The sequence below is a fragment of the Sus scrofa genome, chromosome 12 (genome assembly GCF_054392235.1).
Source record: "Sus scrofa isolate SSC_HxYL_T2T_F1_AM1 chromosome 12, Sscrofa_HxYL_maternal_Yorkshire_Landrace_v2.0, whole genome shotgun sequence".
In the NCBI taxonomy this organism is placed as follows: Eukaryota; Metazoa; Chordata; class Mammalia; order Artiodactyla; family Suidae; genus Sus; species Sus scrofa.
The window spans coordinates 10639083-10663641 of NC_139394.1; the positions used below are offsets into that span (position 1 = coordinate 10639083).

The window sequence follows — 24559 nt, forward strand, 5'->3', positions numbered from 1 at the left end:
AATGCAAATCAAAACCACAATGAGATGTCACTTCATATCTGTCAGAATGGCTGCATCAAAAAGAAAACAAATAACAGATGTTGGTAAGGATGTGGAGAAAAGAAAACCCTGTATACTGATGGTAGAAATGTAAATTCATGCAGCCACTATGAAAAACAGTATGGAGGTTCTTCAAAAAACTAAAAACAGAACTACTGTATGATCCAGCAATTCCACTCCTGGGTATATATCCAGAAAAAAAAACAAAACAAAACCAATTCAAAAAGATACATGCATCCCAGTGTTCATAGCAGCACTATTTGCAACAGCCAAGATATTAAAGCAATCCAAATGTCTATCAACAGATGAATAAATAAAGAAGATGTTTTTCATATATATATACATATATATAGTTCCTTTTTATGACTGAGTAATGTTCCAATGTATGTGTATATACATATATAGACATGTATATACATGCCATTTACACACACACAATGGAATATTACTCAGTCACAAAAAAGAATAAAATTCTGCCATTTGCAGCAATCTGGATGAACCTAGAGAATATTATGCTTAGTGAAGTAAGTCAGAGAAAGACAAATACTGTATGATATCACTCACATGTAGAATCTATAAAATAAAACAAACAAATGTATATAGTAAAACAGACACTAGAATTCCCTTGTGGCTCAGTGGGTTGGGGATCCAGTGTTGTTGCTGCTGTGGTGTGAATTCGATCCCTGACCTGGGAATTTCCACATGCCACAGGAAAGGCTAAAAACAAAACAAAACAAAACAGACACAAATTCACAGATATAGAAAACAAACTAATGGTTACCAGTGTGGAGAAGGAGGGAAGGAGGACAAGATAAGGGTATGGAATTAAGAGATACAAACTATTATGCATAAAATAGATGAGCAGAAATATATATTACACAGCACAGGCAATCAGAGCCACTATTTTGGAATAACTTTTAATGGAGATAACCAATAAAAATACTGAGTCACTGTGCTATACACCTGAAACTAATATAACATTGTAAATCATCTATACTTCAATGAATAAGAAAAATACAGCTTTTCAAATTAAAATGAATTTTAATTAAAAATGTACTCAGTGGATTTTCTGTTGTTGAATAAAGTAACTTCTATGACCCTGTGAATATTTCTGGCACAGCCATCCTGTTTACCAGAATCAATTCTACCCAACCTGGTCTCTTAAGTTCCCTGGGATTCTCTGACACTTTACTAGCTCAAAAGTGCTTGAGCTTGATAGAGGGGTCTCTGCCTGTATTCCATTCTAGGACCTTCTTTATGCTCCACTGTCCTAGTGTCTTGAGTTTCTGAAGCTCTGTACTTGTTTGCTACAAAAATTCCTTGATGCCCTCAGCTGAGTCATGTGTGCACTGTGTACCATGGCTAGGTGCCCCTTTGTTCTCAGCATCCATCCTAGTGCTAGATTCATGATCTATGCTAAGGCTTGGCCTCTTTTGCTCTCCTATCCCCACTGCCATCCAAACTCTACTCATTTTCCTGCTCACATAACTCTCCACCCCCATGACTTGGTTCTCTGCTCCTCCCAGGGCACCACGTGGCTGGTATCACACAATAACATAGAGTGCCTCCTGACATAACACCTGTTCCTGCACCCTTAGCAACCAAGGCGAACAACCACATCTTCTTCTGTACCAGTCATCAACCAAGATTTTCTTAATGTAAACATTGTGTTAGGAGTCTCTGCCTTTTTGAATTTTCCACAGAAAACCCTTAGCATTGCCAAATAAATCTGCCCCAGCCATAAATTACAGTTAGTGTTACCTACATGACCTTGGCTAAATCAGCACAGGCAGACAACTTGAAGCATGTTGGTTTCACATCCGGATATCCTCCGGGATGAAGGGCAGTTTTTTGCAATCTGCTTGAGTTCTATCATTTACTCCCAAGTTTCAGTGGTGTAAAACTGTGGTCACTTTAACTGACTAGACTATCTGGGTGGCAATTAGGCTTCCTGTGGCAGTAATCTGTCTTGCTTTGTTTCTAGGAGATGAATTTCCACTATTAGTTATTCACCTCGCATTCTTGTTATTATGTTGTGACTTTCTAAAACTGTGATTAGCAAATGGCTCGTGTGTTAGTAACATAATAGGCTTACCTATTTCTACCACAAGATATATCTTCAAAGATGTATCAAAAATGTATTTATTACTTACTTTCTTTTTTTATTTTATTTTGTTGTTATTATTGTTCTTTTAGTACTAGTAGTAGTAGTAGTAGTAGTAGTAGTAGTTATTTCCCCAATACAATTTTTTTTCTACTATACAGTATGGTGACCCAGTTACACATACATGTACACATTCTATTTTTGCACATCATGCTCCACCATAAGTGACTAGATATAGTTCCCAGTGCTACACAGCAGGATATCATTGCTAATCCATTCCAAAGGCAATAGTTTGCATCTATTAATACCAAGCTCCCAATCCACCCCACTCCCTCCCCCTCCCCCTTGGCAACAAGTCTATTCTCTCTCTCCATGATTTTCTTTTCTGAGGAAATGTTCATTTGTGCTGTATATTAGATTCCAGATGTAAGTGATGTGATATGGTATTTGTCTTTCTCTTTCTGACTTAATTCACTCAGTATGAGAGTCTCTAGTTCCATCCATGTTGCTGCAAATGGCATTATTTCATCCTTTTTATGGCTGAGTAGTATTCCATTGTGTACATATACCACATCTACCTAATCCAATCATCTGTCAATGAACATCTGGGTTGTTTCCATGTCTTTCTTGGCTATTGTGAATAGTGCTGCAATGAACATGCGGGCACATGTGTCTTTCTGAAGGAAAGTTTTGTCCAGATATATGCCCAAGAGTGGGATTGCTGGGTCATATGGTAGATTCAATGGAATCCCTATCAAATTACCCATGACATTTTTCACAGAACTAGAACAAACAATCCAAAAATTTATATGGAACCACAAAAGACCCAGAATTGCCAAAGCAATTCTGAGGAACAAAAACCAAGCAGGAGGCATAACTCTCCCAGACTTCAGGCAATATTACAAAGCCACGTCATCAAGACAGTGTGGTACTGGTACCAAAACAGACATATAGACCAGTGGAACAGAATAGAGAACCCAGAAACAAACCCAGACACCTACAATCAATTAATCTTTGACAAAGGAGGCAAGAACATAAAATGTGAAAAAGACAGTCTTTTCAGCAAGTATTGCTGGGAAACCTGGACAGCTGCATGCAAATCAATGAAACTAGAACACACCCTCACACCATGCACGAAAATACTCAAAATGGCTGAAAGACTTACTTATAAGACAACATACCATCAAACTCCTGGAAGAGAACATAGGCAAAACATTCCCTGACATCAACCTTATAAATATTTTCTCAGGTCAGTCTCCCAAAGCAACAGAAATAAAAGCAAAAACATACCAATGGGAACTAATCAAACTGACAAGTTTTTGCACAGCAAAGGAAACCAAAAAGACAACGTACAGAATGGGAGAAAAGAGTTTCAAATGATGCAACTGACAAGGGCTTAATCTCCAGAATATACGAGCAACTTATACAACTCAACAGAAAAAAAGCCAACAACCCAATTGAAAAAATGGGCAAAAGACCTGAATAGATATTTCTCCAAGGAAGATGTACAGATGGCCAACAAGCACATGAAAAAATGCTCAACATCCCTGATTATTAGAGAAATGCAAATCAAAACTACCACGAGATACCACCTCACACCAGTCAGAACGGCCATCATTAATAAGGCCACAAATAACAAGTGCTGGAGGGGGTGTGGCGAAAAGGGAACCCTCCTGAACTGCTGGTGGGGATGTAAGCTGGTACAGCCACTATGGAGAACAGTATGGAGGTACCTTAGAAATCTATTACCTACTTTCAAAATACCTCCAAAGAAATGACTTGAATGTTTATACTGCACATGAATAGGTCATTTTCTTTAGTTGGTATCTGATTACTCCCTCCTGATTCCACACAAGCTAGGTGTTGGTTAAATAACCTCTTGTACTAGACATTCAAGATTTCAACCCTATTTGAGAGGGAAACAGCTAACATCAAAAATGAAAAGATCACGTCGTCTCACAGCTTACCACTGTCTGCTCCTCACTACAATGCCGCCAGAGTAGCATGTAACTCTGCCCCTAAGTGTTCTGATCACCTTGGGTGGAACAGACCCTGAGTAGTGAGGCCAGCTTGCCCTAGACACAAGTCACCAAAGAATTTTAAGAGCAACAATTATACAACATTGCCTGTGACCTTGCCAAATTTCCCAGATGGAAGAAACCTCCAAGAACACCCCACACAGTCATCCACTTCTCACATCAGGGTAGTCAGAAAGGTGATGTGACTGGCTTCACAAACTGGCAGCAGAGCAAGAGCTTTTCCCAGATCTCTCAGCTTACTTCTCTTCCCTGTAATTTATTTGCATGTCTATATATGTTTAAAAACAAATATTCAGTGAACACTGCCTTGTGATGGGCGCTCTTCCAGCCACTCGTGTGAAATGAAGAGCAAGACAGATGTAGCCCATGTCTTTGTGGCAGGTGCATCTTAATGAATTCAACAGAACGCCTGCTGGTAGTTTCTCATTCAACCACAGTAGGAATGCAGAGGGCCACGAGGAGTCAGAGGAAGGCCTAAGTTCATGTAGAGCTTGGACAAGGATCCAATCTGAGAACTGCTGTAACTGTTGATACCAATGGGTTCCACTTCAGGAACATTTATCTTTTTTTTTTTTTTCTTTAATGGTTGCATCTATGGCATATGAAAGTTCCCAGGCTAGGAGTCAAATCAGAGCTGCAGCTGCAGGCCTACCCCACAGCCACAGCAATGCCAGATCCTTTACCCACTGAGTGAGGCCAGGGATTGAACCCACATCCTCAAGGGTCCTTAACCTGCTGAGCCACAATGGGAACTCCACTTTCATTTCTAAAACAGACTTCCTCTCTCACTTCTGATTCTAACCTTCACTCAAAATCCCCCTTTTAATATGGCCTCTGAAATGCATGCAAACCTACTTACCCTTCCTGGACCCATCACATTTAGCTGTGAATTTATGGAGGAGGACTGCCTTACCCCAGGCCCAAACAGTCATGAAAACAAATGGAACATCTTCTTCAGGGATCAAGGAGTACTTTCATCTGTATAGTGGTCCTCTGTGGGGGCAATTTCACCTTCCAGGAGACAGACAGCAATGTCTAGAGATACTTAGGGTTGTCACAATTGGTAAGGGGTACCGCTGGTGTCCAGTTGGGAGAGGCCAGGGTGTTGCTCTTCTGCAAAGCAGAGGACAGTCCCTCGCCACTGACAAAGAGCATGAGTCCCAGATGCCAATTGTGTCCAAGTGGAGAAACTCTTGCCTAGAGCCCTGGTTGCCTTATACAGAAGTAACCATAACCCATGAAGCTCCATGGTCCCTTCAGAGCCACTCAGAATAAATTGGTGTAAGTGTTCTGAATAGACTCAAATGCAAACCCGTTAAAGGATCCTAAATCACCTTGCTTGTTCTAGTTCTATCCCTAATGAGGAACTACAGTGTGTTATTCTATACACATAAATGCTTGTATAACGTAAGGAATCTCAATCATCAGTATGGAGTTTATATACCAGCATTACATTTCTTGGTAATCTTCAATCACATATGAAACTACTATTAATATTAGCTGCACTTTCTATTACACTTAATGATAAATAAATTATAAGTAAAAAGCCTATCAAAATACAACAAACCTGAAAATGACTGCACAATAAACTAGAAATGTCAACATTGTGAAAAATACAGTAATCCTATTTTAAAGTAGAATGCTATCAACCCAAATTCTGAACTAAACCTATCCAAGAAGATGTGATAGACTAAGGTATTTGCTCTAAATAATGTCAGCTCACCACTTTAACTACACAAAACTCTCACTCCCTGTTTGGGAAAAAAAAAAAAAAAAGGAAGAACTGGTGATACCAATGGTAATCCAATGAATAAAGATTAGTGGGGTTTGGGGGGAGTTGTTTTTGCTTCTTAGGGTCACAGGTGCAGCATGTGGAAGTTCCCAGGCTCGGGGTGGCCTACACCACAGCCACAGCAACACCGGATCCTTAACCCACTGAGCAGGACCAGGAATCAAACCCACATCTTCACTGATAATAGTCAGATTCTTAACCTGCTGAGCCACAACAAGAATTCCAAGATTAGTTCTTTTAACACAACTGCTAAGGCAGCAAATAATTATGTCACATGCATAGTCCGTACAATAAAAAAAGCATGGTATGCATAATCACAAGAAACCCTTCCTTACTGAATTCCTATCATGTGCTTCTTCATCATGGTCTTTAAAACGAAGGTTCACAACTTTGAAAGGCAGGTATTATTTTCTCTAGGTTAAGATTTAAAAAAAAGGCTAAAGCAGATAGACTAGCATGCTCCAAGTCACACAAAAGGAAAATCAAACCAAGCTAGATCTAGATCTAAGTCCCATACCACTTGTCCCACAGCCCTTCCTCCAGAAACATCACCTGCAGGTTGTCCCAGCACCTGCCATCAGTAGGGTCCCTGTCTGTTCACCTTCCCTCAGTTCTTCAGGTTTCTCTTATAGATCCCATCCCCTCTAAGAGTCTGCAGGCTAAAGCAGCACAGAAAAACAAAAGTTTACCAGGGACAGGTCCCTAATTAGTTCTGTCATATTAACTCACCTAACACAGCTTATTTTTGTTCACCTTCTTGAGACTGGATGACACCATCAGATTGGGCACAACTAGCTGGACCAGTCCCATTCAGTCAGTGACCTAGAATTGCCTTTGATCAGAAGCAAACGTGGTTTGTGGAACGGACTGGTTTTAGATGCCAAAAAAACAAATACAATGATTTTTTTGGAGCTGGACAAACACTGGGAACGCTTACTAGCAACCGCAAAGTTAGTGTATTTGATCTTCCACGCTTGACGTCAAGACAAGGTTTTTAAATATCCTAGTATTTGGCTTGCTCTCAACTTAACATTTGAGATGTTTATAGATATTGTAGTTAATAATATTGACACATACAAGGAAAGGGGTCACAAGAAGGAAACATGCAGATTTCAAAAACTAGTGTGAAGAGCAGTAGTCCTCAACCTTGAGACACCATAGAAACTTCTTAGGCAGAAGAGGGAGCAACGCTTTTTAAAAATGCAAGTGTCTGAGTCCTGCTCCAGACCAAGAGAGTCAGGATCTTGGGGGACGATGGGAACTGTTGTTCTTGTTTGCACACTTCCAAGTAGGTTATTATGGACAGCAAGTGCTGAAAATTATGGTGTAAGAGAGGGTCTGACACAGGTGAGAAAGTCTTAGCACCTGCACAGACTGATAAAATCCACACCTTCTCTGACCTCCACTTTCCTCACCCATGATGCAGAATGAGTGGTCCTTACTACTCAACGGTGTTGTATGGATTAAGGCAAGACATGAAATGCATCTGCCACATAACATAGGATCAATAACATTACTACTCTGAGATCCATCTATTCACATTATCTTAGAAGAAAAGGGTTTTAGTTATAAAATAAGTGAGCAGACAATTCTCCAAAGCTCATGAAACTACTCATGTATCTTTGTTTTCTTTCTCTTACTGGGCTAATCAGGGTTAATCAGCCCTGCTTTCACCTGGGTTGAAATCAAGTAACTTGTCTTGAAGCACGGAGAAGGCTGCCAATTCTGACTACACTGAGATGTTTTGTGGTCCAGAGGCTGGCACTTGGACTGTGCCCTCACCGTCATGTAGGCACGTTTTCTGCTGGGATCCTGAACAGCAGAATGGGCTTCCATTAGCCTCAGAATCAAAAGTAGGTAAGACTGCCTTGAAACTTCTATTCAAGGTGACTGCTAAAATCCAGGAAGGAGGCTGAGCACATTAAAATTGTTATTTCATTTATTCCTCACAGCGGCCCTATATCAGAGGTATGATCTTGAATTTGCCAACCAAGAAAGTGAAATTAAAGGGCATATGAAAAGTCTCCCAATTACTAAGTGGCATTTCCTGCATTGGAAGCCATGTTTGATTCAAAAATCTGTTCTCTTAACTAATTAATTCATCCAGAATTAAAAGAAAACACAACACAGAAAGGATGAAAGTGCCGCCCAGACTACATCTTGCTTTGCATCCTCCTAGGTTTACTATTTCTGGGGTGAGCTAACCTACACAGCTGTGGCTCTAAAATGCTAGCCCTTCTCAGGTTTGTACAAAACAGTCTTCTAGAATGTGGATTCATATGTAAATTTTCAGGTCCCATTTGCTAGTGATTCAGAAATGGTAGGTCTGATATGGGGCTCTGAATTTGCGTTTTTAGCGTTCATTCTAGGTTTCTCTAACATGCATAATTTCTACGTTGTTTCCTTTAAGAACTATGTTTCTAAAGGATATCTATGGCTCTCATTTTATTGCTTTAAACTTGTTGTCCTAAAACAGGAGGCCCTAGACCAACAGAGGCCAGCCATCTGTTTTTGCAAATAAAGTTTTATTAAAACACGGCCACCCCTGTGTATCATCTGTGTCTGCTTTTGTGAGTGCAGAATCGAATATTTGCAACAGAGGCTGTATGGCCAACCAAAGCAGAAGATATTTACTATCCGATCCTTTACAGCAACAGTTTGCCAACCCCTGTCCTAAAATGACTCTACTACAAGACTTTGGCAAAAAAGTGAACCACTGATTAATTCAGAAATGCTCTTCTGTACCTAACATCCTTTGAGTTGCCCAGCTTCTGGGATCCAATGACTATATGAAAAACGTATTTTATTCATGAAAAACATATCATTCATTACATCTTGAGCCATGCCTGTCAGACGAGTGTTTAATAAATCACACGATCTCTTTTTCCTACTTTCTGATTTGCCGCAAATCCAAGAGCAAGAGAAACAGACTTTTCTCCAGCATGTGACCAAGAAAACAGGTGCTCCCCCCATCCAACCTCTGCAAGACAAATGGAGAAACATTTGAGGACTTCATTAAGAATCCCTCTTGACTTATTTACTGAAAAAAATTCATAAAGGCACAAACCTTTCCATGTTGCCATATACTTACAAAAATATCAAGACTGAGGGAAGAGCCAGTTGACATTGGTGGAGGTAACTTCTTCCAATTGCTGACTCTTAGGAAAGTTAACCCACCTCTTCCTTTCCAACCCATCATTACGCAAAGGAAATAGCTGCCACATTAGGTCAAGCTCCTTTGGACCATAAAGGGAAAAAGGGACAAATCACCAAACCAGAGAAAAGAAAAGAAGATGAGTAAGATAATAATCAAGTGATCAGAAGGATGTAGTTTGGAATGATGAGCGGATGGAAACGGCAAAGAAATACAGATCGATATGAACTCAGAGATGGTGAAAGAGAACCTTCTATGTCACACCCATCAAGGTATGCTCAATGCTCCTTAAATGAAGGTACTCAAAAAATAAAGTTAAATTTGGGGTTCCAAAGAGAAAAGCAATGCTAGGAGTTCAAAGAAGGAAAATAAAAACATTTTTTTTCACATAATCATCCTGTATCATATGAATAACCTCTAAGTATTTTCCCACTAGGGAAAATAAAAGCCCAAATTCCTCACTTCGAACTTGGTTTCCTGGAGGAGCTACAGGCTTGACCAGGTCTAGACAACATTCTATGCTCACTCCTTTGCCAGCTCCTCTGGCATAAGTGGCCGGGTTCTGGGTCTGCCATTGCTCTCCCCACACTGGCTTGGTGCACTGTAGATTTCTCTGTCTGGTCAACAGGAAGTACATACTGTTTGCGGGATGCTGCATAGCTATTTTTAAGAGCTGAGCTACATACAGGTATTTATGACTTTAGATCCGATTTAGAGCAACAAAATATTTGCCAGCATGAGGGCAGTGAACATTTTAACAGCCAACCATATGGCCTTGGGAGGAAAATGGTGAGGGTGAACATGGGGAAAAGGCTCTCTCCTCAGCCCTTCGAAAGCCAGCAGTTCCTCCTGCAGGTCATAGCGTCACTTCTAAGAAATGGCCATTGCTGGCAGGAGTAAGGTGTTGAGCTCTCACCTGGACTGAAAGAATGGCAGGGCTTCCTAAATACTCTTCTTCATACCAAGGGACCCATAGAGATTCTACTTTTGCTTATATAAGTTAACCAGGAATCCAGTAGGGTTTGAACTAGTCAGGATTTTCCAGAAAAACAGAATAACCTATGGATAGAGTATACATATACAATGTGTGTGTGTGTTTATATATGTGTATAGGGTTATGCTTTATGCACATCAATACACATCCCATACACATGCTCTAAGTATTCTAAGCCAAATTAAAAATATGTATTCCATACAATAGCCAAGACATGGAAGCAACATAAATGTCCATCGACAGAGGAATGGACAAAGAAGATGTGGCACATATACACAATTGAATATTAGTCAGCCATAAGAAACACAAAATAATGCCTTTTGCAGCAACATGAATGGAACTAGAGATTATCATGCTAAGTGAAGTAAATCAGAGAAAGACAAATATCACATGATCTCCCTTATATTTGGAATCTAATTTTAAAAAATATATTAAAGAACTTACAAAATAGAAACAGACCCAGAGATTTCAAAATCAAACTTCTGGTTACCAAAGAGAAACTTGGTAGCGGGGGATAAATTAGCAGGTTGAGATTCACATATACACATTACTATGTATAAAACAGATAACTAACAAGGACCTACTGTGTAGCACAGGGAACTCTACTCAATATTCTGCAATAACCAATACGGGTAAAGAATCTAAAAATAATGGATATATGTCTATGTGTAACTGATTCACTTTCTGTACAACCGAAACTAATCCTACATTGTAAGTCAACTATACTCCAATAAAATTTTTTAAAAGTTAATCTCATCCAAAAAAACATTCACGCAGAAATACCTAGAGTAACATTTGACCAAATCCCCATGCACTCTGTGGTCCAGTGAGGTTGATCCAGAGAAGGAATCATCACGGGGTTAATGCAACTGAGCTACCAATTAAATATTCTAGGTACGACGTAAAGTGTTATCTAACGCAAACTGGTTGACCTTTGACAAAACCTTGTTTTTTGCACTGTAGCCAATCCATGTTTATGAAGCAACTCGCATCATTTAAAAAAAGTTCTGGGAGTTCTCGCTGTGGCACAGAGGTTAAGGATCCGGCATTGCTACAGCTGTGGCGTAGGTCCCAGCTACAGCTCAGATTTGATCCCTGACCTAGGAACTTCCATATGCTGTGAGTGGAGGCAAAAAATAAATAAATACATAAATACATAAATAAATAAATCAAATATTGAGAAAATACTTGAAAACAATTAGCTCCATTACTTTGCACTAGGCAGCAAACAGAACACTGAGAAAGAATAGATGGATTTTTCTCTTCTTTGATGTTTTTCTTGTTAATCTTAGATGAGAAAGACTGTAAATAATTCAGTGGCCCCATATACTCTTTGGACTCTCCTAACTATAGATTTTCATTTACTCTCTCCTCATGGCTTAGAACAAGTTCTCCTACCATCTCTGGATAAATTATTCATCTAGTCATTCATTCAAATTTCCCCTCAAATACTCACCTCTCTGTTAAGATATACTTGAACTCTCTCACTCAAAAACATCTGACTCCTTTGAGATGTCACATATTGTTTCTACCTTCCAAATTTGACTTGCTTTTTCCTTTCTTGTCTTTTTCTTTTTTGGTGTGATATAGTTTCAATGTGCAGGTGAGTGGGTAAGATCCTTGGAACATGGTTATCTTCTCCAAAGCCTAATTTGAACTTGAGTACTCCCTGACTACTGAATGAATATGAATGAATAAATGTGGGAGTGAAAATGTGCAGTGAAATAATGCTGTTTCTCACTGAGCCATTATTTTAGTAACACATCACACTCCTCCTTGACTTTCCATCATCTGACTTGCATATGGTCGTGAGTCCTGGCAAGTTTTGGAAGGCATGTGGTCTGTTAGTGACAGCAACTGCCTAATCTCACACCCCCTTGCATTTTCCAGTCTCGAAGTCACCATCAGAGAGGTCTCTTTAGCATTTCCATATTTCTGCATAAGAGATAGCAGATTTCACATTGGGTAAAATGAGCTCATGTTATGTTGAGCTGTGTCTCTTTGATTAAGTTATTTTGACCTTCAAGATGTACAGGCATATCTTCAGGAACTGGCTGTGCTCAGCACAAAAGAAAGTAAATTATGAAATTATAAAGGCATTCCTATTTTTCTTTTGAGGTTTTAAGATGCATGTTAAATTTTTAATTACCTGACAGTGTGTTAGGTCGTCTCTTACTGTCTTTGAAAGCAGAGACGATGCAAATCCCTTGGTTCTTAGGGAAAATCAAGCCACCCCCTCCATTAAATTTTGTTGGGTATTCAAATCCAGCTTTATCTGGTAATGAGTGAGGCGATTCCTGGAGTGAAATGATAGAAATAAGCTCGCTTAGATCTCTGTAACCTCTGAGCTAAGTGAGAGAATATATCTTCCAATCATAAACAGATATTGTCTATAACTGCAACTCTTTGGGGAGAAATTTTCCAAGAACATCACAGTTTATAGGTAGAGAGTGGTGTTACTTGCAAGGGTTTCACGCCACACATCAAGGTAGCTCCAAACAGTGGGAAAAGCCTTAGTTTTACTCAGTAATCCTACACATATCTTTGTTTTAAAACACCAAGGAAACTAGTGCAAAAATGAATCATTAGACTTAAATGTAACACAGAAAATTTTACAACTTCTGAAGGAAAACCGAAAGAAAAAAATCTTTGAGACTTTAGATGATGCAGAGATTTCTTAGATACAACACCAAAAGCATGAAGTATAAAGGAACAAAGTTGGTAAATGGACTTCATTAAAAATTTTTCAAAGTCAACTTTCTGAAAGACACTGGTAAGAAAATGAGAAGACAAGGCACAGACTGGGAGCAAATCTAAACAAAGTACATGGCAATACTGATAAAATGATGACATGTTTCCTATCAGAAACAAAGCTGGGCAGAAGATAATGAAACTGCAACTTTAAGGTGCTGAGAAATAAAAGAGGAAGAAAAAAATCCCTCTGTCATCTCTGTATAAACAAAACCCAAGCAAACTTCTCTCTAGTCAACCTAAACTACAAAAACACTAACAGGTTTTCTTCGGGCAAGGTGAGATGATATTTGTACGAAATTCAGGCACTGGAAATAGTAAATATGTGGATAAATATAAAAACATGTTTTTTCCCTTAATTTTCTTAAAAGAAAATTGATGTTATAAAGCAAAAGTAGCAGCAATGCACTGCGGGACTTATTCCCTAATAAAGCAAATTAAGTAAATAATTAAGTAAGCAAATAAGAAGTCAATTAAATAACAAAGGCAGTTCAGTGCACAGAAGTGAGGTAAATGGCAATATACATGGAAGTGGTAATAATTCACAAGCAATTAAGATTAATTTAATTATAGACATTGTAGTTCTGACATCAAACATGAAAGGGAAGGAAGGAAGGAAGGAAGGAAGGAAGGAAGGAAGGAAGGAAAGAGAGAGAAAGAAAGAAAAAGAAAGAAAGAAAGAAAGAAAGAAAGAAAGAAAGAAAGAAAGAAAGAAAGAAAGAAAGAAAGGGAGGAATAAAGAATGAAAGAAAGAAAAGGGGAAAAAAGAAAAAAAAGGAATCAAAATTTGTAAGCACAGAAATTACAGCTAACAACCCAACGGAGTAGATAGAACGGAAGACCGGAAATACGTATTTAATCCAAAATGCAGAACTACCTTGTTCTTTTATAACTATTCTTAGAACTAAAATTATTTCATGTAACTGAACTTTATACTTGGCTCATCAAAAATATTAATTGGCAATCTGTTAGCCATAATGTCTTAAACAACCTTTGACTTTCCTGAGGTCCAAAGGATATGTGTTACTATCTCCTTATGAAGTCCAAGTTCTGAAAGATGCAAACAATTCTGGTCTTATCCACCAGGTCTTAGGAAATGCAACTCCTCCTAAAGACCTGTTATTGATACATCTCTGTGAAATACATCTCATCAAGGTTTTACCCTCCTCCCATCATGCATTAGGGGGAAAACGTCAGGCTTTGATTACTTCTCCTTAAGTTGCGCTTTGGGAAGTTACCAGCATCTTATTCCCAGAAAGTGGATAAAATATATCCAGCCCTTGGTATTTTTTCTAAATAAATTGAATTGTGGCTTATTTGATTTACAAAATTTTTAAAGGAAAAAAAGAGACAAATATACTGTAGCTACAAAACTAGTTTTTAAAGGATTGGAGGCAAATAGCCTCAGCATAACCCTGAACATTCCTTTGATGATACATTCCCCAGGAAAATGTTTTAAAAGTAAATAATTGTATATGTATTTGGTTAGTGCAAAAGCTGATTGTCTTTTCAGACAACCTTCTTGATGTGGTTGGAAATTGGAACAAGTTTGAAAAGCAATTTGACATTTTATAGCTCAGATATTTCCTCCTCTGCTTTCTACTTTCAGAAATGGAATACTTCATGATAGAGCAGCCAGAGGCATGAAATTCAACTGGGAATAAATATTATATACTACAGGTAGGCTGTACTCTTCTGAATGCTATCCCTTATATGGGTTGTGCATTTCCTTATCTAGCTATCGCACCCAATTTCCTTTGAAAGCAATAGAGTACAACCAAGAAAATGTTTCACAATCTTTCTGAAGGTACCAATGAGAGATAGATTATGTCTGTTTATTACTGTACTTTGATATTTTGACTGAACCTGGAAAATTACGTTGGGTTGCTGGTGGTTTTCCTGTTTTGTTTTGGTACAAAATTACTTCTTTTCAACCAAGGCAGGAGGAGATGAAAGAAAGGATATTCTATTAACGTAGCATTACTACATTAAATGATCATTGGAAGAAATGTCTAAAGTGCTTGTGGGGAAGTGGAACTGCACCCTATGCTGCTGAGGATTTTGCATGCCAGAAAGCTTAACTTACTCACTGTCCCATTCAAGCACCAAACAAGAACCCATGGAAAATGTTCAACTTCCACAAGAGGAAAGTAAATTTCAGTGATTGAATGGGCCAGGGACTCATCCAGTTTTTGTTACTGCAACCAAAATGTACTACAGATGTGTCTTTTTTATGTGCACAAGGCCTTTCTTTCTAGTACTCAACCAGATTTCACCGAGCCATAAAGCTCTTTCAAGGATTTCCCTTTGTTAAGTCTCAAGATCACTTCATGAAGGGTAAGAGTGATGAGAAAGCATTTCCTTATGATCTCAGTATGCGTCTGCCCTCCAGGGGCCTGCCATAACCATCTCTTCCCATCTTCTCACACCTTTTCCTACCTGGATATCTTACAGAGAAAATAACAGAATGTAGTTTTCATCCATCGAAAAGTACCCAGTGACCAAGAACATATTATTTAAAATTGTCCCACTGAGCTAATTCTTCAACACACTACAATTCTTTTATTTTGGGGGGAGAAGGGAAGCTTTTTTTTTTTTTTTTTTTTTTTTAGGGCCACACCCGTGGCATACAGAAGTTCCCAGGTGAGGGGTCAAATTGGAGCTACAACTGCCTGCCTACACCCACAGCCAGAGCAACACGGAATCCAAGCCATGTCTGCACCTACACCACAGCTCATGGCAACACCAGATCTTTAACCCACTGAGCGAGGCCAGGGACTGAACCTGAGTCCTCATGAATACTAGTCAGGTTCGTTACTGGTGAGCCACAACGGGAATTCTGACAATTGCACTTTTTAATTACTTGGATAGCCCTGCTGAGGGGGGCGGGGACTGTCAAGTTGCTCATCAACAGACACAACATTTCAGTTATGCAAGATGCAGTAAGTTCTATAGATCTTGGTAGAACACTGCACCCAGAGTTAATCATGCTGTATTCTCCACTTAGAGTGTTGGCAGGTGGGTAGATCCCATTGTGTTCTTACCACAATGAAACAAGTTTTTTTAAAAGAAACTACTTGGATAACACTAAAATAATAATCTAATAGCAATATCTACCTTTTAGTTTACTGCTTTATTCCAGAAAATTGATGACTCCACCCAATTCTATATATGCTCTACTTCTCTCCCACTCTCCCTCACTGAAAGAGGTTTAAACAGCGTCTTAAAGAAGTCATTGAATAACTGATCCAACCAGGTAGCCAATATACAAATCCTGGACTGGCCTCTCAGTCTGACTGATTCCAAAGCCTTTGCTGAAGCTGCAATTTCATGCAGAAACTGCAATCACCTTGATATATCCTTATTCGTTTTAGAGACAGCCTGTTTAGATTAGGACAAAGTATAAAATGTCACAAGACAGAATTTCCATTTTATCCATGAAAAAAAACAAAGGATTTTTTAACTTAGGGTATTTCCCACCTTAATAGCATCTGATTCTGATTGCTCTTTCATTCTGTCTCCACTTTGTGTAAATACACCCATTCCGCATTGCAATGAAATCTTATTAATTCAGACCTGGCTTGTTTGGAATTTGTGATCATTTGACTGAGATGGGATGGGTTTACATTAATTTTTCTGTTATCTAAGGGGAAAGAATTTTTGAAGAAAGTGAATAATATTAAAATGATTTCCTGGAGTTTAATCTACCTAAGAATATACAGTAATTCTCAAGAACCTAGCAGCCACAATTTGCATATAAATGGTTAGTTTTCTCATATCTCTTATGAAGTGATCAAAGGCAGCCCACAAAACTTGGCAGCACTCAAATATTATTTCGTTCCCCTATATGGTTCAAAGAACTTACATAAATAAAATTTTAAGAGCCCACCTATAATAACACAAGCTGCCCATTCCCCCAATTATTTCAATTGGTGAGAGGTTTATAAATTCACTTGTCTTACATCCTGCTTTTTAAGTTTCGTTTTGTGAATATCTTTGGAGCTGGTGTGTCTGTAGCCCTTAAAGAAGCTATACATTGTATAACTAATTTTGTTTGTTTTCATCTGTTTTTTTTTTTTTTAAGTCTTTTTGCCAGATTTTCTAGGGCCACTCCCATGGCATATGGAGGTCCCCAGACTAGGGGTCTAACTGGAGCTGTAGCTGCCAGCCTACACCACAGCCACAGCAACGCCAGATCTGAGCCGTGTCTGTCACCTACACCACAGCTCACGGCAATGCCGGATCCTCAACCCACCGAGCAAGGCCAGGGACCAAACCCGCAACCTCATGGTTCCTAGTTGGATTCGTTAACTGCTGAGCCACGACAGGAACTCCTGTTTTCATCTGTTTTAATCTGAGCTTTGGACTGAGAGACAAAGATTCTAATCTGGGCTCTGCCTTTGATACAGTTACAATTCAGGCACATGACTTTGTCACTGGACCTACTTCCAGTAAAAACAGATAAAATGTCCACTATCCATTTGATAGCGAAGAAGTAAAAGATGTAAAGAACTGGGAAGTATCTCACGTTGTGCCTGGCACAGAGTAACCGCGTAACCAGTGAGCATTTACTTCCCTCCATTCTCTCCTCACATACCTGCTGGCCACTCTAGACATCTACATGCGGGTAAGGTGGTTTTAAAAGTGACTAAGGAGGTGAATGCAAAGGACCGTGTCTATGCCCATGGTCCATTGTCCCCCCCGCCCCCCGAAAAAAACACCCAGCCCTTACTCCTCTCCCCATCCTGAATTGATTCTCTGGAAAAAACCCAAGAAGGGTCTCAGAGTTTCAGACAAAGAGCACATCATAAGCTCTCAGACTGACATATAACAACTCCCAAAAAATGAAAGTATTGAGGAGGCCCAATAAAGCTGCCCACTGTTCTAAAGCTCAGGCTCCAGGTACCACTGAGAACTGAAGAGGAGGCAGAGTGAAACTAAGCCACTCAGGAAGAGAACAATTTCATTTGCTACCTGGGACTTTGCACTGTGACCCACACCGTGTCCTTCCTCTAGATCCTGGTCTGGTTATGATGGAGCAGCTAGTCAGCTGTCCTGTATGAATCAACAGATCTGAAAACTAGCTTTTTGAATCTGTCAAGATTTCTCAATGCCACTGTCATCAGAATGTGTTTCAGAGTCACCAGAGTCATGACAAAGTTTGTGGAGAAAGATGCAAACTTAGAATTTTATCTGTTTCTGCATTCTGGGATGCACAGATCTGGGATGCGTAACATCCATGGGGATGGAATGAGAAGAGAATTTTTTCATGTTAATTTTCATGGAAATATAGCTGACGGTAACACACTGCTCCTCCCTGAGGCAACCGGGGCCGGGAAGGAGAAAAGGGGGAGCGAGTTAGCAATCATATGGGTACAGGATTTTACTCCCTTTAAACCTTACAATCACCATAGTAACACTGAGATCAGAAGCATCATCACTATCCTCCTCCTCATTATCATCACGTCATCCTTGATCTACAGACAGGATGCTGAAGAGCTGGAGGCACTGAATGACTTACCTAGATTCCATAAGCCACGGGCTCATTCCTACACATGACATTGTGCAAACTCTCCCAGCTCAAAGAAGGCAGATTTGGTGTTTGAACCCCCTTCTGCCGCTTCGCTATACGTCTCGGAGGACATCTGACCCTCTCTCATGACATCATTTTTTTTTTTTTTTTTTCTGAAAAATAAGAGGATTGAGTATGAGACGTAGAGCTGTGCTGGATAAAAGGCAGATCTTTTCCACTTAACGCTTACTCCCACCAGCTGTCTTTTCTCTTTTAACTGACAGAAGAATCAGGAAACAAATAAGAATTGACAGCGCACAATAGTATTGCTGCCAACTCTAGAAGTTTGGAGGACCAGTCTTCCTCTTTAAAACACTCAAGGAAAGAAAGAAAAGAGACTGTATAAACAGCTCTGATTTTCCTGTCTCTTGATGCACTTCTGAACTTCACCACTAAAATAAAGCCTGCCAGCCAGTGCAGTCTGAAACTGCTTTCTGATCTCTGATCCAGTACAAACACAGGAACTAAATTATATTTCCAACCAATCAGTCCAGCTCCTCTGAAAAGGAAAAGCATTTTCCTGGACTGACAAATGAACTTGAATTAGGAGCGAATGCTTTACATTCACAGGTGGGCCAAGGAATTCACAAACCACAAGACAGGGGCAAAAGTCCCTACCCCCAGGTTAACCCTGACCCTGTTCTCAAGGCCGGAATGAAATGATCCAGGGCAAGGCTGTTAAAGAGTAATCTGAAGGTGGCTTTCATAACGGGCTGAGTACCTACAGAAACCTTTAAATAGAAACATCAGGATCTCAAGAAATGTAATTCATCATATCCATTTTTATCTGCAAAAAGCTTTTTCTGGAGGTCTGCCATAAAATCAACATATTCACGTCACTCGGGACCTATTAATCTAACAAAATATCAGCAATACAGAATGATTTGGGAAAGACATTTGGCAGAAAATATAAATGTCTCCGGACTAACGCATGGGGATGGGGGGTGGGGACGTGGGGGAAGGAAGATTCTCTTGGAGTCTTTATTAGCTCAAATATCTGGCACGTATAGAATTTTCCAACTTGGCCATCTACAGAGGAACAAAATCAGTAGGGCCATTAGTACTGAAAGGGCATGCAGCTTCGCTCTTTTTTTTTATTTTGTAAAAAAACAAAACAAAAACAAACAAAAAAACCCAAAACCCTGGAGGTTACATAATGATTGCAGAAATATCTGGAAGTATAAATATTCAAAATGAAAACAAAAATAAACTGTAATTCCATTAACACAGTGGTGATTACCGTTAACATCTTGGTGCCTATCTTTCCAGACAGATTCGTCTGCTTTAATATCCAGACTTTGCTGTTTTTGCTATACGTCACTGTATTTGTTTTACAAACATGGAATCATAATACATGAACTTCTTTTCTTACCCAGCAGCCCAAGACTATTGTAGGAAAGTTAGAAAATTTAAGAAAACACAAAGCAAAATACATTAAATCATCTAGTTCTTAAATAGTTGGTGTCCATTTCCCCTGATATTTTCGGTGCACTTTTTATACATTGAATAGGAATTTTGTATAAATGTCACAGTTGTACAAAAGATGTTCTGTTGCCTGATTTCCTCATTAACCCTGAATATTTTTCATATCAGAAATTATGGGTATGCATGTCTACTACTGCCGGTCTCCTAGTCCATCCTTGAATAGCCTTTGTATTTCTGGAAAAGAAATTGTTGGTCCAGAAAGCATATAATTTAACCTCTCCAGAGCACTGCAGGACAGTAGCCATTTCCTCATAACCTAGCCAAACTCGAACCTCGCTGTTCATTTTTATTCTTGTCTGTTTCACGGAAGAAAAGTGTTACGTTTAGTGTTTGTTAAATCGAACTCACCTTGGAAAAGGTCTGTGTTCATATGTTTAACAAATACTTTTAGGGCTTTTACTGTGGGCCAGGCGCTATTATAAGTACTTGCCAGCTACTCATTTGATTTTCTTAACAGCTCCGTAAGATTGATACCATTACTATTCCTCCCATTTCACAGATGGGAAAATGGAGGCATGAAGAGATGAATTAACTTACCCAGGAACAAGAGAGCTGGAACTCGGACCAGGCAGTTGGGCTCTGGCATCTACTTACACATTCTGGCACTTGGGCCACCTCACAAATCTGCTTCTCTTACTGCCCACAAAGCATTTTTCAAACACTCCCAGCAGATTTTCCCTTATATGATAACAACATCCCATGGCTATAAGGCTGCAAGGGAGGCTTAGAAAATAAACAGGGAGCAGAAAGGGTTCAGATTACTATGATTGGCTTACAGAATGATGACTCACCCCCTGGGACTTGGCTTACGGCCACTCAGGGTCCTGTTTGCAAACAAGGAGTGGGTTGGGGGTAGGGTGGTAATGACAGCTGTTGAGTAAGCAACCAAAGGCGTCTGTCACTCCAGCCTCCTGTGCTAAGGTCAGCAGCTGCCAGCGGAGGTCCCTGCGACCCAGACCACCGTGGTAGCAACCATGGACAGCAATGGCCCCCACAAATGGGAGTCTATTGCAAGTAACAGAGTGTCCCAGGCCTGGAGAACAGGTCACAGGTCTGCTGCCAGTTTCAGGATTCGCAAAAGTGAGGCTTGCCTTTCAGCATTGGCCAGTTCCGTTCTGTGCGTGCAAACCTCTCTGAGTGGAGGAGCGGGACTCTCACAGGGTGTGGAGAGCCTGGGAAAGGGCGGACCAAGAGGTGCATCCCATCAGGATGCGGTCCTGAAGTGGCCCAGTGTCACAAGTGGGCCTCCAAACCCGCTCCTCAGGCAACAGACCCCCACGGAATGCAAGGCTGAAGACATTCAAGAATCAGAAGTTATGCAGAAAGCTCGAGGCAGAGAGCCAAAAGCCGCAACTCGTCTGAGGGTCGGAAGAGGAGAGGAAGAGGAGACCGGCCCTCAGTTGAGACACTGACACTGGCCCGAGTGAGAATGTGAATGCACGAGACACAGGTCAAAGTTCTGGATCCTCACTGGATCGGAGGAAGGAAGGGCAGAGAATTCAGAGCAGGGACAGCATCTCAAGGTCAACGACAGGTACAGGGACATGGTAACAGGCACCTGGAGGTCTGTGCCTCCTGCCCCAGCCCGCCAAGAGCCGTGAAGCACAGGCTGGCTGGGCTCCTTTGGAGAGCAAACCAGGGCTGGGCAAATAGTCTTCTCTCCAGAGAAGCTTCGCAGTTCATCCTCAGTGGTCACTGCACATATTTACTTGCGGAGGCTTCTGCGGGTTAAAAAGCTGGGCGATTTATCCAGATGACTCAGCGTTTCAAAGCTGTGAGCTGGAAATCACCCCAGTGCTCTTTCCACTGGCAGGCTCGTCAGCTCAGTCCCATGTAGAACCTCATCCCATAAGTGTATTGCGACGTGCAGGCTGCAATTCCCCACTCACATCCCCCCAAAGATTTCTGCATTTTTTTAATGAGTATGAAGCTAGAGTCAAACAGTTGAACGACGCGAGGTGCTCTTTCTCCAGGCACAGATTATTCAAGCTGTGTAAGAATCGAAGAAATAAGGAATATGACAGGATCTCTGTGCCTGAGTCTAGAGTCAGTGAAGACCTCAAAGAGGCAGTCTCATGTACATGCACACACACAGACACACACACAGGCACAGGCACACACATGCATGTACACTTTTGCTAATTTAAGCCAGCAGGGAAGCTTTTCTTCTGAGTATCACCCACGCTCCCATACTTTACTTCTAACCTTTAAAGGATCAGAATATGTTTCTTATTGGAAAATGTAAAAAAAAAAAATAAATAAATCCATAGAAATGTCCCCCGTGATTGAAAACAGAAGCTGGCCATTAAGACATTCTCATTGGAAAAAAAAAAAAAAAAAGCTAATGGAAAGTCAAATGAAATGGAACACCACCAGTGCATTTTATCAACTGCATGTCGAGAAACCACACCCAACACATTTTATCAAAGGAATGACAGACACGCCAGACTGTTAATTACCTACAGGTTTCTCTTCTAAATTTATATCTCTCATGGGACAAAGGCTGAACAAGGAATAAGCTGGCTACAGAGAGCCTGCTGTAAAGGAAGGTGGGTTAGCGGTGACTCTGAAATCCGTGGACCTGTGTGTCTTGCTAAATCAGAATAATTCAGTTCAGCCCCAAAACCCCCAGGCCTACCTGGAGTGGGGTTGTTGTCTTACTGGCAAGGTGACATTCCAGCAATCAAAACAATCCGATATCATCAGCTCTGCACTTGGGCTTTTTGGTTTTTGTTTTGTTTTTTGTTGCTGTATCACCAGTTTTTTAAAAAAGATCAGGGAAACAGAAGTCATGAAAATCCAGGTTGGTCTCATGGTAGACACACAGAGATTTTTTTCCTTTGTTCTGTCTTCTCTACCTCTTGATTATTAGCCTTGATTTCAGAGAATCCTACAGGAAGTGTTCGTAAAGTCATCGATTCATGTATTCTCTTGCTCTCTTTCTCCTAAATGCTCAGAGCCAAGGAGAATTTAAAAATCAGGATAAAATGATGGAATTTTGAGGAAATTTCTTTTGCGTTGAGAATGCTATGGGAATATTTCTCACTGTATCTTTGCCAGAGGGACCTGGCTGTGAATTTGGGGAAATGTATGACTGAAAGCTGACAAAATAGAAGAGTTATTTATGTGTGTGTGTGTGTGTGTGTGTGTGTGTGTGTACATACATGTGTGGTGCAGGGAGGGGACAGGGAGAAAGTGATAGAAAATGTTCCTTGCTCACTGGGGACCAATCCTTAGTAATCATTTCAATAACAGAGTGTAACAGAAGGTGTGTAGCCTAAAGGAGACAGGTTCTGATCTGCACACCTCCCTGTACCTGCGAGCTTCCCGGGACCCCTCCTGCTCAGGCTGTAGCTGGTGTGGGGAGAAAGTTTCTGAGACTGTCCAGTAATGTCAATTCTAAGAAAGCAAGAGAAATAGATTCTTACACAAAACCACAGCAGGCTTCGTTTTTCCTTTCCTGTGGGGCAGGCCCATCTTACTCTTGAAGGGCCTGGATTCTGAGGCTGTGCGGTTTTCCATCTTTCCTCCTTTCACACAGATCTGTAGCCGCGTCCCTCCAGTTCTCCTGTGGGCCCTTCTCTTAGGAGAAGGGTGGCTCTGGGTGCTGGGCTTTGCCTGAGATGCTTTATCAGGCCGGCCTCCTTGGAGCAAAAACGGCTCCTTGGAGCGAGGAGCTGGGCTTTGTGGGATGGAGGCAGGGCCAGAGCAGCCAACAACACAATGGAACTTTGTGTTGACACTGTCCTGTTCTGATGTGAATGACACAGAAATACAGCACGAGAAGCCCTCTTCAAAACTTCTCCCAAATCTTAGGCTCTCTCGTGACCGGTGGATGGTGCAAGGCGCGACCTTCCATCTCAACCCAGCAGAAGTTAATAGCAGCCCAGGAGCTGAAAAACCAGCTTCAGAAACACTTAATGTTTAGATCCACTTAGTGGTTGGAAAAAACAACTTTAAAAAAATGTTTAAGAGCTGCTCTAGCAAATGGAAACAGCAACTCCTTATAAACAAACCTAACCTGAAGATATTTCTCAGTGGTGGAAATCTAACTTCATAAAGTCAGATTTCCGAGACTTTTTTTTTTTCCTCCTCAGAGACGACAAAAGCAACCACAATCTGTCAGTTGATGCATCAAATAAACAAACGCAAAGGAGAGATTTTCCATATTGTATGTCAACGGCATGTGTGTCTGATAAAGCGCATGCAAACTTGGGTCCCTGCTCACTGAGGAGAAAATCGTGAAGAAAATCAGTTAGGATGAAAAGCAACATGCCTTCAGCTCCTCAGCTGAAGGGACGTCAACGACAGTTTTAAATAGGATCTAAGCAACCGGAGGCTGTTTCCAGATGCATGTCCCTCTCTTTCCAGCTACCTTAGTGGTTGTAATTAACTGTGTCCATTTTGAAGCACTGTGTCTGACTCGTTGAAAATCCACCCCATAACCCAGCTAAGGGGGGGGGGCAGTGTCCGGGATGCGGGCCAGAGCCCATTCAGAAAAACCCTCTCCCGATCCTATTTCTCTGTGGAACAGAAACTGTTCAGGTTTCCTCACTGAATGACACTATCAGCTCCTCACCCCCAAAACTCATGGGAATCTACAATTAGAAATTAATATGATTCCACATC

General features: G+C 40.6%; 1 protein-coding gene across 3 annotated transcripts in view; it reads right to left on the minus strand.

Annotated features, from left to right (window-relative positions):
* The window catches only part of KCNJ16 (potassium inwardly rectifying channel subfamily J member 16), a 499644-nt gene that overhangs the window by 207237 nt on the left and 267848 nt on the right, over positions 1-24559 (minus strand). Inside the window, exon 1 of one of the 3 annotated variants that reach the window (XM_084983834.1) lies at positions 18395-18781. The exons of the other annotated variants lie outside the window; for them this stretch is intronic. The gene's annotated coding sequence lies outside the window, so the exon portion shown is untranslated. Of the gene's footprint in view, positions 1-18394; positions 18782-24559 lie in introns of those variants that run through there. 3 annotated transcript variants of the gene reach the window in all.